This window comes from Manis javanica, chromosome 13 (genome assembly GCF_040802235.1).
Source record: "Manis javanica isolate MJ-LG chromosome 13, MJ_LKY, whole genome shotgun sequence".
NCBI classification, from domain to species: Eukaryota; Metazoa; Chordata; class Mammalia; order Pholidota; family Manidae; genus Manis; species Manis javanica.
The window spans coordinates 9,343,103-9,360,884 of NC_133168.1; the positions used below are offsets into that span (position 1 = coordinate 9,343,103).

Genomic DNA, 17,782 nt, shown 5'->3' on the forward strand with positions numbered 1-17,782 from the left:
AAAATTAAAACAGAATGGGCTCTTTTTAGCTTACTGAGGAAACATACCATATGCCACAGTAACTGCACTTTTAGAAATTTACCTGAAGAAAACAAAATCTCTGGTTCAAAAAGATATCCCCACCTCTATGTTTATTGTTGCATTACTTACCATAGCTAAGGTAAGGTAGCATCCAAAGTGTCCATCAGCAGATGAATGGATAAAGAAGATGGGGTACATATACACAATGGAATATTATTCAGCCATAAAAAAGAAAGAAATCATGCTATTTGCGACAACATGGATGGACCTAGAGGGTATGGTGCTCAGTGAAATAACCAGGTGGAGAAAGACAAATACCATATGATTCCATTTATATATGGAATCTAAAAACAAAACAAAACAAAAAACAAAAAAAGCAGTAGAGTCACAGACACTGAGAAGTGACCAGTGGTTATCATAGGGGAGGGTTTGGGGTAAGTGGGTAGGGAAGATGAGGGGGGTAAAGGGGCACAAAAATTCTCAATCATAATATAAATTGGTCACAGGGATGGAAGTGCAGCATGGAGAATATAGTCAGTGGTTCTGTAACATCTTTCTATATTGACAGATAGCAACTGCACTAGTTGGGCTGAGGATTTAATAATGTGGGTAACCATTGAACCACTGTGTTGTATACTTGAAACCAATATAATATTGTATATCAACTATACTTCAATGACAAAAAAGAAAACAGAATGGACTCATAAACACCAAGAACAGACTGGTGGTTGCCAGAGAGCACAGGGGTGAGGAGACAGCAGATAGAGTACAAGCCTCCAATCTTAAGATAAATTAATCACAATGATGAAAGTGCAGTGTAGAGAATATAGTCACTAACATTGTAATACCCTTGTATGACGGCAGATGGTCACTACATATCATGGCGAACATTTAGTAATGTACATAATTCTCTAGCAATTATTTTGTACACCTGAAACCAATAGAATATGCATCAACTATAATTCAATTAAAAAAGGGATAGCAGCATATACGTCTTCTTGGTTTTAAGTACAATAGATTAAACATATTCCTAAAAGCAAGTCCTCTACCTTGCCAAGATACAATGCAGTTTGGGTGAAATAATCTTAAGTGATGTTTAGAAATTTTCATGAGTCCTCAATAAATTCATAGATAAAATACAAGCACTGGAGTTTACTTCAGATAAAAAAAAAGTCAGATTTTTTTGCTCCACTTACCAACACAGACAATTGATTTCAGTGCAGATGTACTTGTTGGTATTGCCCAAGCTGAAAAATCTTCATTACGTAGGAAAGTTGAGCCTGAAAAGTAAAACAAAGAAACATGTACAAACCGAATGTCAGCTGTAAAAATGAAGTCTGATTTATGGAAAGAAATTAATGATTTTCATTTTATCAAAAAAAAACAAGCTTACAAAGTGATACAGGTAACACTTCCTTATAAATATAAAAAATCCACAATCATTGCCTTCAGTTTTTCCTTCAGTTGTCTACATCTGCATCTGACAGATGTGGACTGAATGTGTCTATGCCATTTACAAAAAAACTCAGAATCTTTTAATTGCTAGGATATACCAACAGTTATTCATAACATTATCATTCCATCACAGTACATCATGATACGTCTTTTTACTACCATTTGCATCTTGATACACTCAACATTTTTTCATTTAAATTGGTGCTTCTCAAGCAATGTAATATGCTGTAGTGGTTTTAAACTCAATTCTTAGTAAATTAATTCCCAGTTGTCTTCATAAATAGAGTATTAGAAAGATGCAGAGTACCTAAGCTATAAAATATTATTAGGAGTATCTAGTGAAATATCTACTTTTTATGATATTTTACAAAATTATTTAATGTCACTTAATGCCTCGTGATGGCATCTTTATAGAGAATTGCTACTTTAAAAGGAATTTAAAAAGACAGTGAAAAGCAGGGATATTTTAATTTCTTGTGGTAGACATCAAGCAGAAAGATGACTTATAGCTCTTTTTCAGGGAATATTTCAAAATGTGCCCAACTTTCATCCCTTAATGATACTCTTGAAATAAAAATCTCAAAATATTGCATAAGAACTTCTCCTTTATTTAAAGAGGAAAACATGATGTGTGCATGTGTGTGTGTCTAAGCCAGATATGAAAGAATGAGACAAAGAGAAATAGAGAAATAGAAATCATAAGATAATGAAGACAGAAAAATAAAGCAGAAGTCAAATGACAAACTAAAACATTGTGTCCATTCAATATTTGTAGGAAAATTGAAGTCAAAGTATATTTAACCAAAAAAAATGTTTTTTGCCTAATTTATCTGTATGCTTTCTTTTATTCACATCTCTTGAGAGAAGTTGAAGTTGGGATTTATCACAAATCACCCAAATGCTGGCCTTATCTAACTTTGTATCCTGTGTTGAAATTTCAAAGTCCCACGAGCATCTTTAGACACATCTTTCTAGGGCCCAGAAGCAGCAACATGCCCCATGTCATTGAAAAAAGGAAAGATTCAGTGGGACTCAAAAAGGAAATTAAAGTAAAAAAGAGGGCAAAGAATGTCACACGTACAGCTTGCCACTGTTGTTGGGCCTATTTTCCTTCTGCAGGGTCAGGCACCTTGGTGCTCACTACTGTCACGTAAAATAGTCTGAACGACACCTGTTTTCCCCAAACCCTTGACCCTTACTTAGCTGGCAGCACTGACAGGCCCTCGTGAAATACATAGCAATGGAATCAAGGAAATGGGCAGCTGCCAGGGGAATTGTGCCATACTTTTGGACTAACCACTTCTCTATTATGTCTCGCCTCATTTGTAATGGAGAGAGAAGCATTTTTAAAATTGAACAGCAGTATTGATTAGTCTAAAAAGCTTTAAATTAGGTTTCAAGATATCACAGCTTTATTCAGTCACATACCAGCAAAGTGACTCTAAAAAATTGGAGCCTTTCTGCAAAAACACTCAGAAATTTTTGTCTTTGCATTTCCAGAGTTTAATGTGGTCTGTATTTTTCCCACCGTGTCTCTGATGGATATGCACCATTATTTTATTGGCATCTACTATTTAAGGACCCTGCTATTTCCCCACTGAAATGAGAAAGCCCAACTCTATTTCAGCATCTCTTGTGTCACATGTGACCTACAGAAGACAACTACAATGGAACTTTTCAACGATTGAAACTTTTCAAACATTTGAACCATTCTCAGGTTGGAAGCTCTTGGTCCTTATTTCTTAAATTTGGGCAAATTAATTTCTAGGTCAGAGGAACAGCTTAATGTACTGAGATTCTGCCTTCAGCAACAACCTGGCGATGCTCTTGACCAATCTCCAGGGCTAGAGCATATTTTTCTTGAATTCCAAGTCTTCCTTTTTCTTGGTTGACTTCTTCATCTGGTTTAATGCTGGTCTTTTGAAGGTAATGTTGCTGTGTTTTACTCCATCTTTTAAAGATTGTCTCTTTGTATTAGGTCTTCAGCAATTTTCTATTTCATACTCGGTTTTGGTGGTTTCCTTCTGTTGCTGTTTGTTGATCCTGCTTGGAATTCACAAAGTTTTGTGACTATCTCACAGAATTCTTTTCAAACCATTTTGGAAAACTATAAACATATATTTTAAATTACTAGTGAATAATGGGTTCTGCCACATTCTCTTTCTTCCATCCTCCTTCAACGCCATTTACAATCATGTCACACCATTTTGCTATGTTCTGTGTACCTCTTACATTCTTGTCTTCTTTTCCTATCTTTTAGTTTTTCCTAGCTTCTGTCCCAGTGTCGTCTTCGGTCCTGTCTTCCAAATTGTTAACTCTCTCTTAAATTGTGTCTATTCTACTCTTAAGCCCTTCTTTTGTATTCTTAATTGTGTTTGTTATATTATTCACTTTCAGAATTTTCATTAGATTATTATAGTTCAAAGATTTTGCTGCAATTTCAAATTGCCATCAATTACTTGCACACATTAATTGTAATTAGTTTAAAATCTTTGATCCTAGTAATATCTAGGTTCCTTATAGACTGGTTGCTACTTTGTTTTTTTTCTCTAAATTTTCAGTTAATTTTTTTATTTGCTTGATAGTTTTTTTTTGAACACTAGATATTTCGCATGAAAAGTTAAAGAGATAATTGGAAGTTCTGAATGATGCGACTTCCACCAAAGAGTGCTTACTTTTACTACTGGGAGACAATCAGACATCTTAATACAGTGGAGACTGAATTGGTGCACAGGAAGTCTTACTTGTGGAAATGTCTGGCTATTTCTCATTTACCCAAATTTAGATTTTTGTACCTCAGCTTTAATACGTATCCAGAAGGAAACTGCGAGCCAGTTTTTTGTCTCATAGGTTTTATGAATTTGCATAAAATTTCTAAATTTTTAATAAAATAAAAAGTTACTGTACTCTATTCAAAGAAGTGAGTAAATTAATGCTTCTTCCTAAATTGAAGCATATATGAAATATTGAGACACTGTCACTTAATCATTTGAGTTCCTTCAATAATTATATTTACATTTTACAGGCTCATTTTTGCAGAAGGTCACTGGACTATGTATGTGGCATATGGATTTAGTACTTGTAATGGCTACAGTATCAAGAAAACACACTAGTTTGATTATTTTGGTCATACAGATATGGATTTAAATCCTGGGCATGACTTATGCAGGGTGCATGACATAATGTAATTCTCTAATTAGTATTTTAAAAGAGACTTTTCTTTCAGGAAAGAAGTCCTTTAAAAATAAATCACAATATTTTTTTGTTAAGTAACTGCCTCAAATTATGAAGGAAGAGGAGAATTGGAAATGAAGAGACTAGAGAAAGCCGTACAAAAATTAACAACCTTCCAAGATGTTTTAGCAGCAATATGGCAAGAGAATCATTTTTCCAGCTCGATGCCATTGCACCAGGCTTAAGAGCCGCTCCCTAGATCCCTGGGGGCTGGAATCAGTCAGAAAACGCAGGAATAGTGACCATCACCAGACAGTTCTGCAGCTATACAGCCAGATCGCCAGCGAGCACTCTCGCCTTTACGGCCAGCTTGACTAGCAAGATCTGAAATGAATATATTCGGTAATGTCCAAGACCCGCCCTCTTTGGCAATGGGAAAGTCTGACTTTGAGAAAAATGCAAAGAACCAGCACAAAGGGATTGCAGTCTCATGCTTGATGCTGCAGACGGAAAATAAGCGAGGACGGAGCCGTGCAGGGCAGAGCAGGGCATCAAGGACAAAGTGTCAGCTCTGCCACCATCACCACAGCAGATTACTGGTGTGTTTTCTTAGTATCTGCTACTCAGAAAGGGCCAGGGTGAACACAAATTTACAAAAAGCCGAACTGGATGAAAGAAGGCAGCAATAGCAGAACATAGCTGCAGAATCCATATTCAAGGCAAAAAGTCTTGAATTTAGAAACTGGACTTAAATTAATGTAATGAGATCAAAGACCATCTAAATCCAAGATGTTCTTAGTGATGGGACTACCATGGGGCTATTTTAAAAAAGAAAGAAATAGAGCAGATGTTTTACCTTTAAGTGATCATTTTAGTAGACCACTAAGAGAAATAGTTGAAAATGAACCATAAAATCCTAAACACATTTAAAAAATTTTTTATATGTGTCTTAGTTAGCTTTTGAAAACCCGTGCACAGTATCATTTTTGTCTTTTCTCCCAAGTTAAGAGCTTCTGACAAATGAATCTAAGAGCTTTTAAAAGTTTTTGTGTGTTCGCCACAGGCACTCTAGTTCAGGAATTTGTCTTAAAATTTCTCACAAAATATAATGATTGTGACACAAAGATGTTCTTCACAACATTGTTTATGACTCATTCATTCACTCAACAGAATTTCTGGAGTACTTTTAAGGACTAGGCAACATGCCTGTTCTTTAGGAAAAAAAAACAAAACACTAAATGCCATTAAAAGAGTAATCATTAATTATGGTAAAGGCATATGATGAGCTATTACGCAGTTATTAAAATGATGTTTATGGAATGTTTAATGACGGGAAAATGTTAATGATTTAATATTGAGCAAAAAATGCTCTTACAAAATAGCACTTACCATATTATCTGAGACATGTAAAAACTGCATTAAAAATGGAGGAATACTCCAAAATATGAACAATAATTGCTTTAGATGGTGGAATTATAGATGCACTTCTCCCTACATTGCTTTTTATAAAGAATATGCATTAACTTAATTAACGAATGTTCAGATTTGTGTAAATTGGAAATGTCCGAATCTGACCCTATGGACCATCTGATCAGAATTTTACTCTCTAGGTATAGGGACTTGATTCCTTCTGACAGAATGTAGGATATTCAGGATCCAGACAGCTTTTACAGACAGGCGTGTATGAAAGACACAGTGTTTGATTTGTGGATTGCCTGTACCTTCCTTCACATTCTGAAAATGCTTTGTATTCCTAATAGCAAGCACATATGTTTAAGGATTTTTGCTAATAATCAAAAGCAGGTTTGACATGTTTCTTATTATATCAGTGTTAAATATTTGTAATTTACATACAGGTAAATGCACCTCTTTTAAGTGTGTATTTAGATGAATTCTGACAAATATTTATACTGATGTGACTATACTAATAAAAATACAGAATATTTTCACATCCTTAGAAGTTCCAGTGTGTTGTGCTACTTTGTAGGAAATCCTTAGCCCCAACCCTGGCACCAAGCAAAGGCTGATCAACTTTCTGTCACGACAAATCAGATTTGCCTTCTATAATTTCGTATAAATGGAATCACACATTACATACTCTTTTGTACTTGATTATCTCACTCAGCTAAATTTTTGCAATCTGTCCATGTTGTTTGGGTATCAGTATGGAATGCCATTATATACACTGGATTGACTAAAAAAATATATTTATGATATCAAATTTGTGAAGGAGTAGAGGAACTTGAAATCTCATGCATTGCCAATAAGCATATAAGATAGTTTAGCCCCTTTTGAAAATAATTTGGAGTTTCTTATAAAATTAAACAAAAACTTACCATTTGCCTCAGTGATTCTATTCCTTGGTGTTTATCCAAGAAATGAAACATATGTCCACTAAAAGTCATGTATACAAATGATCATGGCAGCTGAACTAGAAACATGACATTTATAACAGCCATGACTGGAAACAACCCAAATGCCTATTAACAGGTGAAAAAGTAAACAAATTATGGCATACACACACACACACACACACACACACACACACACACACACACACACACACACATACACACACACTCTATGGAATACTCCTCCATAATAAAACATTGTCTTTTCCAAGTGTAACTTTTTGAAAAGCTACTTTAACAAAATGTGTAATACTGAGAAAAAGGAATGGGAAAATCGTAATGATTCATTATAGTAATGTACATACTGCTACTCAGTAAGGAATTTTTTAAAAATTCATTTTTAAGTAAGCTCCAATGAAGGTTTAAATTAATAAATGCAGTTATCAATTCTAAAGCTCATTGGTCACTTTTAAGATGAATGCAATGTATGTTAACATTTATTGTATACTTAAAGGAAGGTATTAAATTTGTTAATCCAGTCAGGAACCTGAAGTGAATAGTTATTACACAGAAATTTATATGTTTTAAAATAAATCCCAAATACCTACTGTGTAGTGCTCTACTAACCTCTGGTAAAAACCTTGTTTTTCTTCTTATGAGAAACTCCAATAGTCAGAGATGAAATTGTTTCACTTTTCTTTCATTTAAAAATTGAGTACTGAGCACGGAATTAGACATGGTCCCTGCTCACTGGGTTTTACAATCTACAATGCCAGCCTGATTTTCTTTCTGCTCAAACTCTGTATTAGAGCACAGACTTGTTAGGAAACTTGTTTACTATTGCTAAGATATGCTCTTGCGTCCTGATGCACTGCTTAAAGAAAGTTCACAGTCCTTTGAAAAACCAGGGCCTGGGGCACGCTGGAAGGCCAGGCACAATAACACATACATGTGTATCAAATAAAGGAGAGCTCTGTGTCCAGAATGGAATTATAATCATGACTTGTCTTTTCCTAGTTTACTCTTTAAGAAAGCTTGCCAGAAATATTTAGACAGCCAACTTTACTTCTGAATGTGTACATGTTTGTAAGTCTAGCACAGTGCCCGGAATACAGTATTCATTGGATGGTAGAGCCAATTAGAAATATGTGCTTTGAAATAGAATATTCTATGTCAACAATAATGCTAATATTCAGGCATAATATCAAATTGTAAAATGATGAAATTCTAAAATAAAATTCCCCAAGTTATCTGTGATTTATCCACATTTATGATTTTCACAACCCTGTTCAAATGGACTCAGAAATCTCTAGCCATCATGGAGACCTTTTACATCATTTTCCTGATATTTTTTTCTAACAAAATTTATTCTTAGCTTAAACATAGGAAACAATATGATATAAAGGAAGAAATGTACTTGTTCAGATGATGAGGAAAAAATAAGATATCTTTCACATATTGGAGACCTAGTTGTATCCCAACTACTGAACAATTAATTCACTCAACAACTACTGTTTAAATGCCTATTATGTGGCAGGCATTGTTCTGGTGCTGCCAGTACAGTAGTGAGCATTCAGAAATGCCCCTGGAATTTATGGACCTCACATTCCAGTGGAAGGCACGAGGATCTGGGGGAGAGGAAAGTAAGAGAGACAATAAAAAATAATGTAGTATATAATATCAAGTTAGAAACCTGGTTTCATTCATTCTCACCACAATCTTGCAAGTTCACTATTTTTTTTTGAGAGGGCATCTCTCATATTTATTGATCAAATGGTTGTTAACAACAATAAAAGTCTGTATAGGGGAGTCAATGCTCAATGCACAATCATTAATCAACCCCAAGCCTAATTTTCATCAGTCTCCAATTTTCTGAAGCATAATGAACAAGTTCTTAGATAGTGAATAAGTTTTTACATGGTGAACAGTGCAAGGGCAGTCATCACAGAAACTTTCGGTTTTGATCACGCATTATGAACTATAAACAGTCAGGTCAAATATGAATAATCATTTGATTTTATACTTGATTTATATGTGAATCCCACATTTTTCCCTTATTATTATTATTATTATTATTATTATTATTATTATTAATAAAATGCTGAAGTGGTAGGTAGATGCAAGATAAAGGTAGAAAACATAGTTCAGTGCTGTAAGAAAGCAAATGTAGATGATCAGGTGTGTGCCTATAGACTAAGTATTAATCCAAGCTAGACAAGGGCAATAAAACATCCACGGATGCAGAAGATTTCTCTCAAAACAGGGGGGGGTGAGGTTCTAAGCCTCACCTCTGTTGATCCCCAATTTCTCACCTGATGGCCCCCCTGCGACTGTGCCTGTCTTAGGTTGTTCCTCCCTTGAGGAATCTTACCCGTCTCTGGCTAACCAGTCATCTTCTGGGGCCATACAAGGAAATGTAAAGTTGGTAAGTGAGAGAGAAGCAATATTGTTTGAAAAGCTTAGCTTTTTACTTCTTTGCAGATTTATGCCCTGTGGCTTTTATGCCCAGCATTTGTCTTGAGGTATCTTTACCACTTGGAGGAGTTATGAAACTCAGTGAATTCGATATGAGGCACGAATTCTCTTTAAGGGTTGTAATTAGGAAGGAAGAAGAAAAGCTATAGAAGTAGCAGACGGAAGAAAACATGGGAAGATTGATTATTTCTTTGACATATCTTCTTGTAGAGTAACTTTAGCATGTATAGGTTTTAAACTACTAATTACATTGTGCACACACGTTAACATAATAGGAATACAGTTACATAACCAAAGTAGACCTACAGTTACCAGCCATCTCCAGCGAAACCAGGAAAACTAGTTAGGCACCCTAAGCATTTGTGAAAACTTATCTATGATATGATGGATATTGTCTAACTGAACTTGAATAGTTTGAGAAAAATCAGACAAATTAAAACAACACATTCCTGGGAACTGTTCACATCCCATATGTTCTTTTAACAGTAGATAGTCTGTAGTCTCAAGATTTTGGAGTGCTACAACTTGCACTTCTCCTAATTCTTGGTTGAGCTCCAACAGTATAGATCCAGTCAAATTTGTTGTTTTACTGTATGCGCAGGCCAGCTTAGATATCTCCTTCTTCATTCCAATGGCAATTCCAGGAACCAGTGGGATGAATGCAGCTACAACTGCAGCAGCACCAGGATCTTTGTTGAAGTTTTTTGATGATCATCTTCTGGAATGACTCTTCCAGAGTATGTTGATGTTGGAACTTCTTCTTCATATCGAATCTTAGTTCATTTTCTGGGTAGCCAAATTAGGCTTTGATCCTCTGTATAAACACAAACAGACCCTTTGCCCACACTTTGATTTGCCCTTTATACCACTGTGAAGAACTTATTAGAGGTCATCACACAGGAGCAAGTTCACTATTTTTTAAATGAGGAACTTGCAAACCAGAGGTGGCATCTAACTTGTCCTCTAGTCATGCTATAGAATGGCAGTAATTTAATCCAGGTCCTTCTGAGTAGGAATTCTGGTGTTTCCACTTATTTATGTTAGGGAAAATTATCAGAAGACAATTCCTAAGTCCATAAATTATAACCAGCAAGGAAGAAAATGGAGGGAGAATGGGAAAGGACTTTAGAAGGAAACATTTGTCTCTGTGTCACTGCCATGAGAATATGCCTCATGTACTTCCCACTAAGGGGAAAGGCAACTGACAAAGGACCCAGCTGCTACACCGTGACATTCACTGTGGCATTTGCATTGAGGCTGTACTTCCCATGGGCTGCTCCCAGCCAATGACAGAGCAGCTGTATTAAGTGATGTCCAATTCTTGGAGACAAGGGACTTCTCTGATGGCCAATTTTGGCCTGAAGACTCTGAAGCCCTTGCTGAAACTTCCTTCAAAAGCACCAATGTCAAGGACATCTCCCTCCCTCTCTCTTTCATTCACATTACAGTCTGATGGTTCTCACAGCTTTAAGTTCTTCCCTCACCATTTTATCTCCAAGAGGTATTTTCTTACTAAAATACTGGCATATTTAGTACCATCTTGGTGTCTACTTCTTGGAAGAACCAGACGAGTGGTACTGAAATTGATCTGAGCAAATGAGCAGGAAGATGGGGATCCAGTGGCTCACCCATCTCTGGGCAGGTGAAGGGGACACCACCCTGGTTAGTCTTGGGGCATGGACAGTCATTAGCACAACGTGGCAGCTCAGGTACTAAATATTTCACCAATGATGACCTGGGAAATGTCCCAGTGGGCCAGAATGCCATGGCAGGTGTAATGATGCAGACATTTGAAAAATCTGGGGGGCTGGGGGAGTAATGCCTACAAAGGTGGCAGAGTAGGATGTTCTTTGGGAAGGTAATGAGAGACTTAGGGTTGTTAGCAAGAAGTTGGTGGCTAAGTGTGTGATCTGGAGAGTGTCAGTTGTGGCTCACAAAGAGGCCCTTATCACCTGTAGTGGAGGGATGAACACAATTAAGTGACAAGATGAAGAGTGAATTGTCAGGGTCACAGAGCCCCAGACATGTTTGAATACTCAGCCAAGGCTGCTTTGTTATGCAAAGATGGAAGCCCTGGTAGAAACAGCTGGTACCTCCACTGGGCATGAAGATGCTATCGAAGCTTCTGTCTCACAAGGCAATAGACACCCCTGAGTGGTTGCCCAATTTCTCTTCTGGCTGCCAGGCAAGTAATAGGATTAACTTGCAGCATAACCTGGTTGGGAAGCCGCTAGGCCTGAAAAGGTAGGAAAGAGACTATGCACTTAAAAATTTACAAGCATTAGCAGGTATATTCTTGCAAGAGTAAAGGGAGGACTCCTGGGATTGGATTTTGAGGGGGTTTGATCAAGGGCACCAGAATGCATGGCTGGATAGAAAATAATCGCTGCCCTCAGAGGTACTTTCTATAGACAAGGAATATAACATCCTGGCAAAGGCTTGGCAGTAGGCAGACTTGCTGCTGGGTGGCTTTTAAAGGTTTATAAAAAGTGATGGCCAACATTCAGTAAAATAAAAATGCAAGTATTTCCCTGGCAGAGAGCAGAAGAAGGAACAATGAGGCTGAAGGAAGTAGGCATGATAAATGGACATGTTATCTAAGCCAGAGGACTCAAGAGTGGGTACCCTTCACCAAAGCCATCAGGAATGTGTTGCCAAGAGGTGCACCAGAATAATTAAGAAGCTCAGTGATGTTTCTTTATAGGCCAGGGATGATGGCGGGAGGCACAGGTACAAAGCTGGGTTCTTTAACATCCGTGGTGATAATGGCTTCCTCCTCAGTAATAAAAGCCAAGTGATGACAGTTAATAACCAGAGGAAGGTGGCTTTAATTGTGATAATGACAGGCAGAGTTAGAGATGGTAAGGGATTTAGCCAGTAGAGAGATGCAGAAATGTGTAATAGAGCATGGCACCCTTCCAGGCAGAAGAAAGAGGTGGGAGGCCAACAAGGTTGCTGCTTGACATCTAAAATTAAAAATCAAACAATAAGTTACAAAAACACCAAGTGTGCTGTAGGAAGTCCAGGCTGTGATGCATCAACTACACCATCCAGGCCTTACAACACTAGTGTTGTCATGTTGGAAGACCCAACAGACCCTATAACGTCAGAAAAGCATAATACAGAGCTGACAGCAAGCTCCCCTGACAGAATCACAGCCCAGAGCCCAGGATTCTGGAGCAAGTCCAGGCCCAGCAGAGATTGATTCTTTGAGAAAACATCCCTTAGGTGTTACTGGGCTCTGGTAAACACAGAATACTTGTCCGTAAAACACGCACTGACCGTGTATCCTTAACTGCCCATCATGAGCTGGATTCCACTGGACCAGCCAAGTCGCAATATCAGACAGGCCACTGAACATGAACACAGCTGCACCAGTGTTCCTTCCCTGGTCTGCACATATGATTGTGTGGGAGTTCCTACATCACCAGCAAAGGAGCAGAAGTCTGAGTTTGGTCTGTGAATGGGCTACTGCAACACGTGGATATAAGTAAAATACGGACAATGGCTACATTACAGCCAAGTCTGAGTCAGCCTTGAACAGTGGAGTGGAAAAATACCTTCCCAATGGCACAGCTATATATATATATAAATAACTTGGAAATCCATTTTGTGTGGAAAGAGATGTAACTGTATATCGATTTCTGGGCAGTAGTCAGTGGCCTGACCATTGGAAGGAAAAGGACAGGAACATCAGAGACAAAGGGCTGAGGGAGAGAAATGTTGATGGGCCTATAAGAGTAGGTGCAAAGTATGAACATTTTTGTGTCTCCCATGGCCTAGCAGAAAGCATCCACAATGGAAAAGGCACTGAAGAGCTAAGCAGACAAAATGCCTCATGCAGTTGGGATTAGCCAGCCTTCCTTACCAGCAGCTCCAGAACTGTCATAATGCACGCCCAGACCAAGTGGCAATAGCATCCTTATAGCTAAATCTTTGCATACCTTGGTAATTCATTCCTAATAAACATTTGGAAGTATAGTCGTTAAATCACTTGAGGACAGTTGGTCAAGTTCCTTTGAAGAAAGTCTATAACGAATTTGTATAATTGTCAACTAAGTATAAGAACCATATCACTGGAATTTTTGGTGTTTAGTCTTAAAAATGTATAGAAAAGTATGTTATTTAAAAACTGAGCTAATGATATTGAGAAAAATATCACTAGAAGGCAAAACAATTCATCTTTATGAGTGAGAGATAATTCTGGGCATGAGGCTACCTTTTCTGCCTGCAGAACTTTAGCCAGAAATGTTATCCATTGGCTCAGAGACATCGGGCCCACAGGCATGCAATCCCACACAGCATGGCATCTAACCTAGGGCCCCCCTTCATGGCACAGGAAGTATGGGAGTGGGCCCAGGACTATGGGGTGCACCAATCAAAACACATACTGCCCCACTCAGAAGCCGCCAGCCCCACAGACTGATGCAGTAGCCTTCTAAATGTCCAGCTGGGGTGCCAGCGCTGAGGAAACGCTCTGAAGGGATGGAGTATGTTTATCAAACCAGGGACCCTGATGTGATGGTTTGTTCCCAAACGGAAGGATACACGGTCTAAACACCAACTAGTGGCCATCAGTGACTCCCTGGAGGGTCTTGGGCTTGCTGTCCTCACAATCTTGAGCTCTGCCAGGGAATGACATCAAGAGTTCCATCAAGCTGTAAGTTACAACTACCACCTGGGAACTCGGGACTCTTGGGGCCCAAGGACCATCAGGAGGACGCAGGAGCCACCACACTGGCAGGGGGGCTGATTCTGATGAGCAGAATGGTGTGAGGCTGCTTGCACAGTGGGGAGAGGCAGGAATGAATGTAAAACCCCAGTGACCCACTTGGGTTCCAGGGCTCCTGGGCCTCACTGTAAATACGAACAGCTCCATGAAACTGCCTGGACCATGAAGGGTGTGTGATCCAGGGTTCAGATATTTCAGGAATTAAACTTTGGTGCATACCACCAGCAAGTAAGTCCCCAGCACCTGGTGAGGGAATCCCTGAGGATGATGAGAATTTAGAACGAAGGGCGGAGGAGGGAGGAAGGGCCATGGGTCCCGCCCAGGGATCAATGGCCCCAGGGGCAGCTCAGCTCATGTCACTCACCTCCTCCTTCTTAGTTTTTGCTCAGGAAGAAAGGTCTACAGAAACCGTGGAGGAGCTGCTCCTGGACCTATGCGGGGAGGCGGATCTGAATGGTGCAAGGGGCTCAGCGTGATGGTCATGAGACTCAACTCTGCAGCCCCACTGTTGCAGGGAGCATAACGGACCAGGGACCCCGCTGTCGAGCTCTGAAATCCACAGCCTCGCGGATGCTGACTGAGGTCACGTGTACCAAGGGCTGCTCCCTGAGAGTGGCGAGGGTGGCGGGACTACGAAGGCAGACCCATTCCCGGGAGACAGGGGACACCTCTGGTGGGTGACTTCACGCGGGAAGCACCCTCTGGCCGCCTTGCCAAACCTCCCTCAGACCCTGCCCACCAACGCTCCTGTCTCTTCCCTTCGCCCAGGGCCACATTTGTATTACCATCCTGTCTTTACCCAGCTTCCTGCCTGTTTTCTTCCACACAGATTTTTCTCCTGATAAAATTCTTGAACGTTTAGTCCTGCCTTGTCACATGCTTTCTGAGGGCCTCAGTGACATCCTTATATATTAAGTTGGAGTTTTATGAATAAATACGTATTTAATATCATAAGGCAAGGGCAGCGAACTAGTGAAATCATGTCAAGGACACATGGTAAGGAAGGGGTGCAGTACCGTGTGGCCTTCATATTGCATTTCTGAAAAACCAACCTAGGTGGTGATATTTCTGCCTTTGCAATTGTTTAAATTGTAGTTGAAGGGCATCCCTAAAGGGATAGAGGGCCAAGTACTCCTGTTTCTCTATAAAAGATACGCAGCGTAACAAGAGAGGCTAGACAAGGTTCAGACTGCTGGGTGTTGCCGCCAAAAGGTGGTGAAGATTGTTTTCCAATCCTTTTCATCTCTAAAAAATTAAGGAAGATTGAATTTGCATTCCACGTCAACACCTGGTGAAATCTCCCGGTCAACCGGCCTCTTACGGCTGCTGATCCAGTTTCCGCTTCCACAGCCCGCATTCCACTTGTCCCACGTCTATACCTTACATGGTCTTCCCTTCACCTACTTTCTAGCATATTTCCCCAAATCTTCTTTGCCTTCTGTATCCATTTTCATTATTTTCTTTAAAACAAATGTCTGGCTAAGGTTGAAGATGGTTCCAAGAAAATTCATTTTACTTTTATTACCGACATCATTAGAAAGGACTTTCAAATGATTAAAAATGGCAATTGGGTTGTTTGAGAAGCTGAATGTTCTTGCCTGTAGAAGTCTTCAAGTGAAGGTTCCTAGTGTTTTTCGCTTCCATGTCGCATGATTCGAAGTCTTCCCCATATAAAATCTTAAGGAGACTCTTTCTTTAAAAAGAGGGAAAATGATCACACACATGTTGCTACAGCAGTGTAAAGAATTAATGATGTTCGAAAGTCCTTTAATTGGGTTATCATTTATTTACATTTCTTTATTTTATTTTTTTGAAAAAAGCTAAAGATAACCTTCAGTCTATCAGGACTGTTATAAACTGAATCATCAATATCAAAATAAATATTTTTTTATGATTTAAAGTTGTTCTCTTTTGTTTGTTCTCGTGTTTTTTGAATGAGAGTTTTCCAGAACTCAGAGTTCAAAATTCAAGAAGTTTAGCATAACTCGTCTTGAATTAAATCCTCACTATCATAGGTTTCCATGGTCAATATTTCTCTGTCAATCAACAAAGATAGAGTTTCTGGGAATCATTCATTTTAGATCTTCAACAATCTGAGCAGAAAACATGAAAAAAATGATACATATGTTTTCCATCTTCAAGCATAACTTTTTATTCATGGTTTTCTTATGTCTGCACTTACCTTTTTGAAAGTTCCACTTAAGGTATAATGAAAATGTCTCCATGCAGTAAGCTAAGAATTCTGAAACTTAGTCATAATTCATTTCCTTTATCAGGTACTCTCCTCAAGGCAAGCTCTGTCAAAAATATATTTCATAATACTTACATGGTTGCTGAAGCTGTTGTGATGAGAAAAATTACTTCTCACTACTTTGAATTACCTTCACTTACTATAAAAATGTCACATGCCTTTTTCTTTCTTAACCACACTTATCAACAACTGTTAACACAGCAAAAGTTCTCCTGAATGCTGTGTTTTTAATACAAATTTTACAGGTGACAAATATATTTTTTTAAACTTACATTGAAAGTATTAGAGTTTGTGGAAATAGTTTCTCAGATCAAGGTTAAGTAGCATATATAGTTGATGTATATTATCTATCAGTCATATGTACACCATTATATATATCATTATATGTTTATCTAAATCTACATATCTATATCTGTGCATGATATTAAGGTATGAAACTATCACATCCATTACAACACATGGATATGTATTCTGACTTTCTCAGTTAACAAAATAGGTTGATCACCTGTATTTCTTCCTTCGGTTCTTTTTTCAAGACTTATGTAAATACTTAAGGTAAAGAACTACCTAGCATCACACCGATTTCCTTTTCAGTATATTCTTAATTTCCCCACAAAATGAAGCCTTGTGTTCCTTCTCAAACATGCCTAAAATTCCTTGACATTCCATGTACTATTTTGATTGTTTCTGAAATTATTCTTAGGGTCCATAATATCTATGGTTCACATGCAAAGATACATTGTATACATTACAGTTTATTTGAACACTTTCCAAGAAAACTGCAATATGTATGGTTATAAAACTGTGACTGTTTTTATGTTTTGCTTGTATAGCTACTATATAAGCCCCAATTTTCTTTTAAGGCAACATACTTTATTCGAAGTCCTTAAATTCAATGTTGCTAAAATTGCTTCTGTCTTCCCAAAGCAATCATTATATTTTTCACACAGAAAGAAGATCCAAATGTAACTGCTCCTCTTTCTTCTCAAACCTCCCCCTTTAATGAATCATTAAAATGAAAGAAGTTAAAAATGAAATAATTTCGCAAATTAAGGAACAGGTGAGGGGCCTCAACAATTAAGAAATTGTAATACTTTCTAGAAGACGTGGAACACGTAGCAAAAAGGAAACAACGGATGATATTTCTTAGGGAAAGTGAAGAGGAGAGAGAATCAAACAAAAGAGGGAACCTGCTTTCTCTTTAGGACCTCTGAGCACTGAGAACTGAGAAATGCCCGCTAAGATCGGATCAGATGGGAGACTGAGGGCTGAAATTCACTAATTAAAAGTCTACATAAGGAGGATTCACTGGCTTGAACAAAA

The 17,782-nt window shown here is 38.3% G+C and overlaps 1 long non-coding RNA gene across 2 annotated transcripts in view; it reads right to left on the reverse strand.

Annotated features, from left to right (window-relative positions):
* Window positions 1–1,217: 1,217 nt before the first annotated feature.
* Window positions 1,218–17,782, reverse strand: part of LOC140845754 (uncharacterized) — a 708,702-nt gene continuing 692,137 nt past the window's right edge. For both annotated transcript variants that reach the window (XR_012124624.1, XR_012124625.1), the window contains one exon: window positions 1,218–1,301. This is a non-coding gene — a long non-coding RNA (uncharacterized lncRNA). The remainder of the gene's footprint in view (window positions 1,302–17,782) is intronic.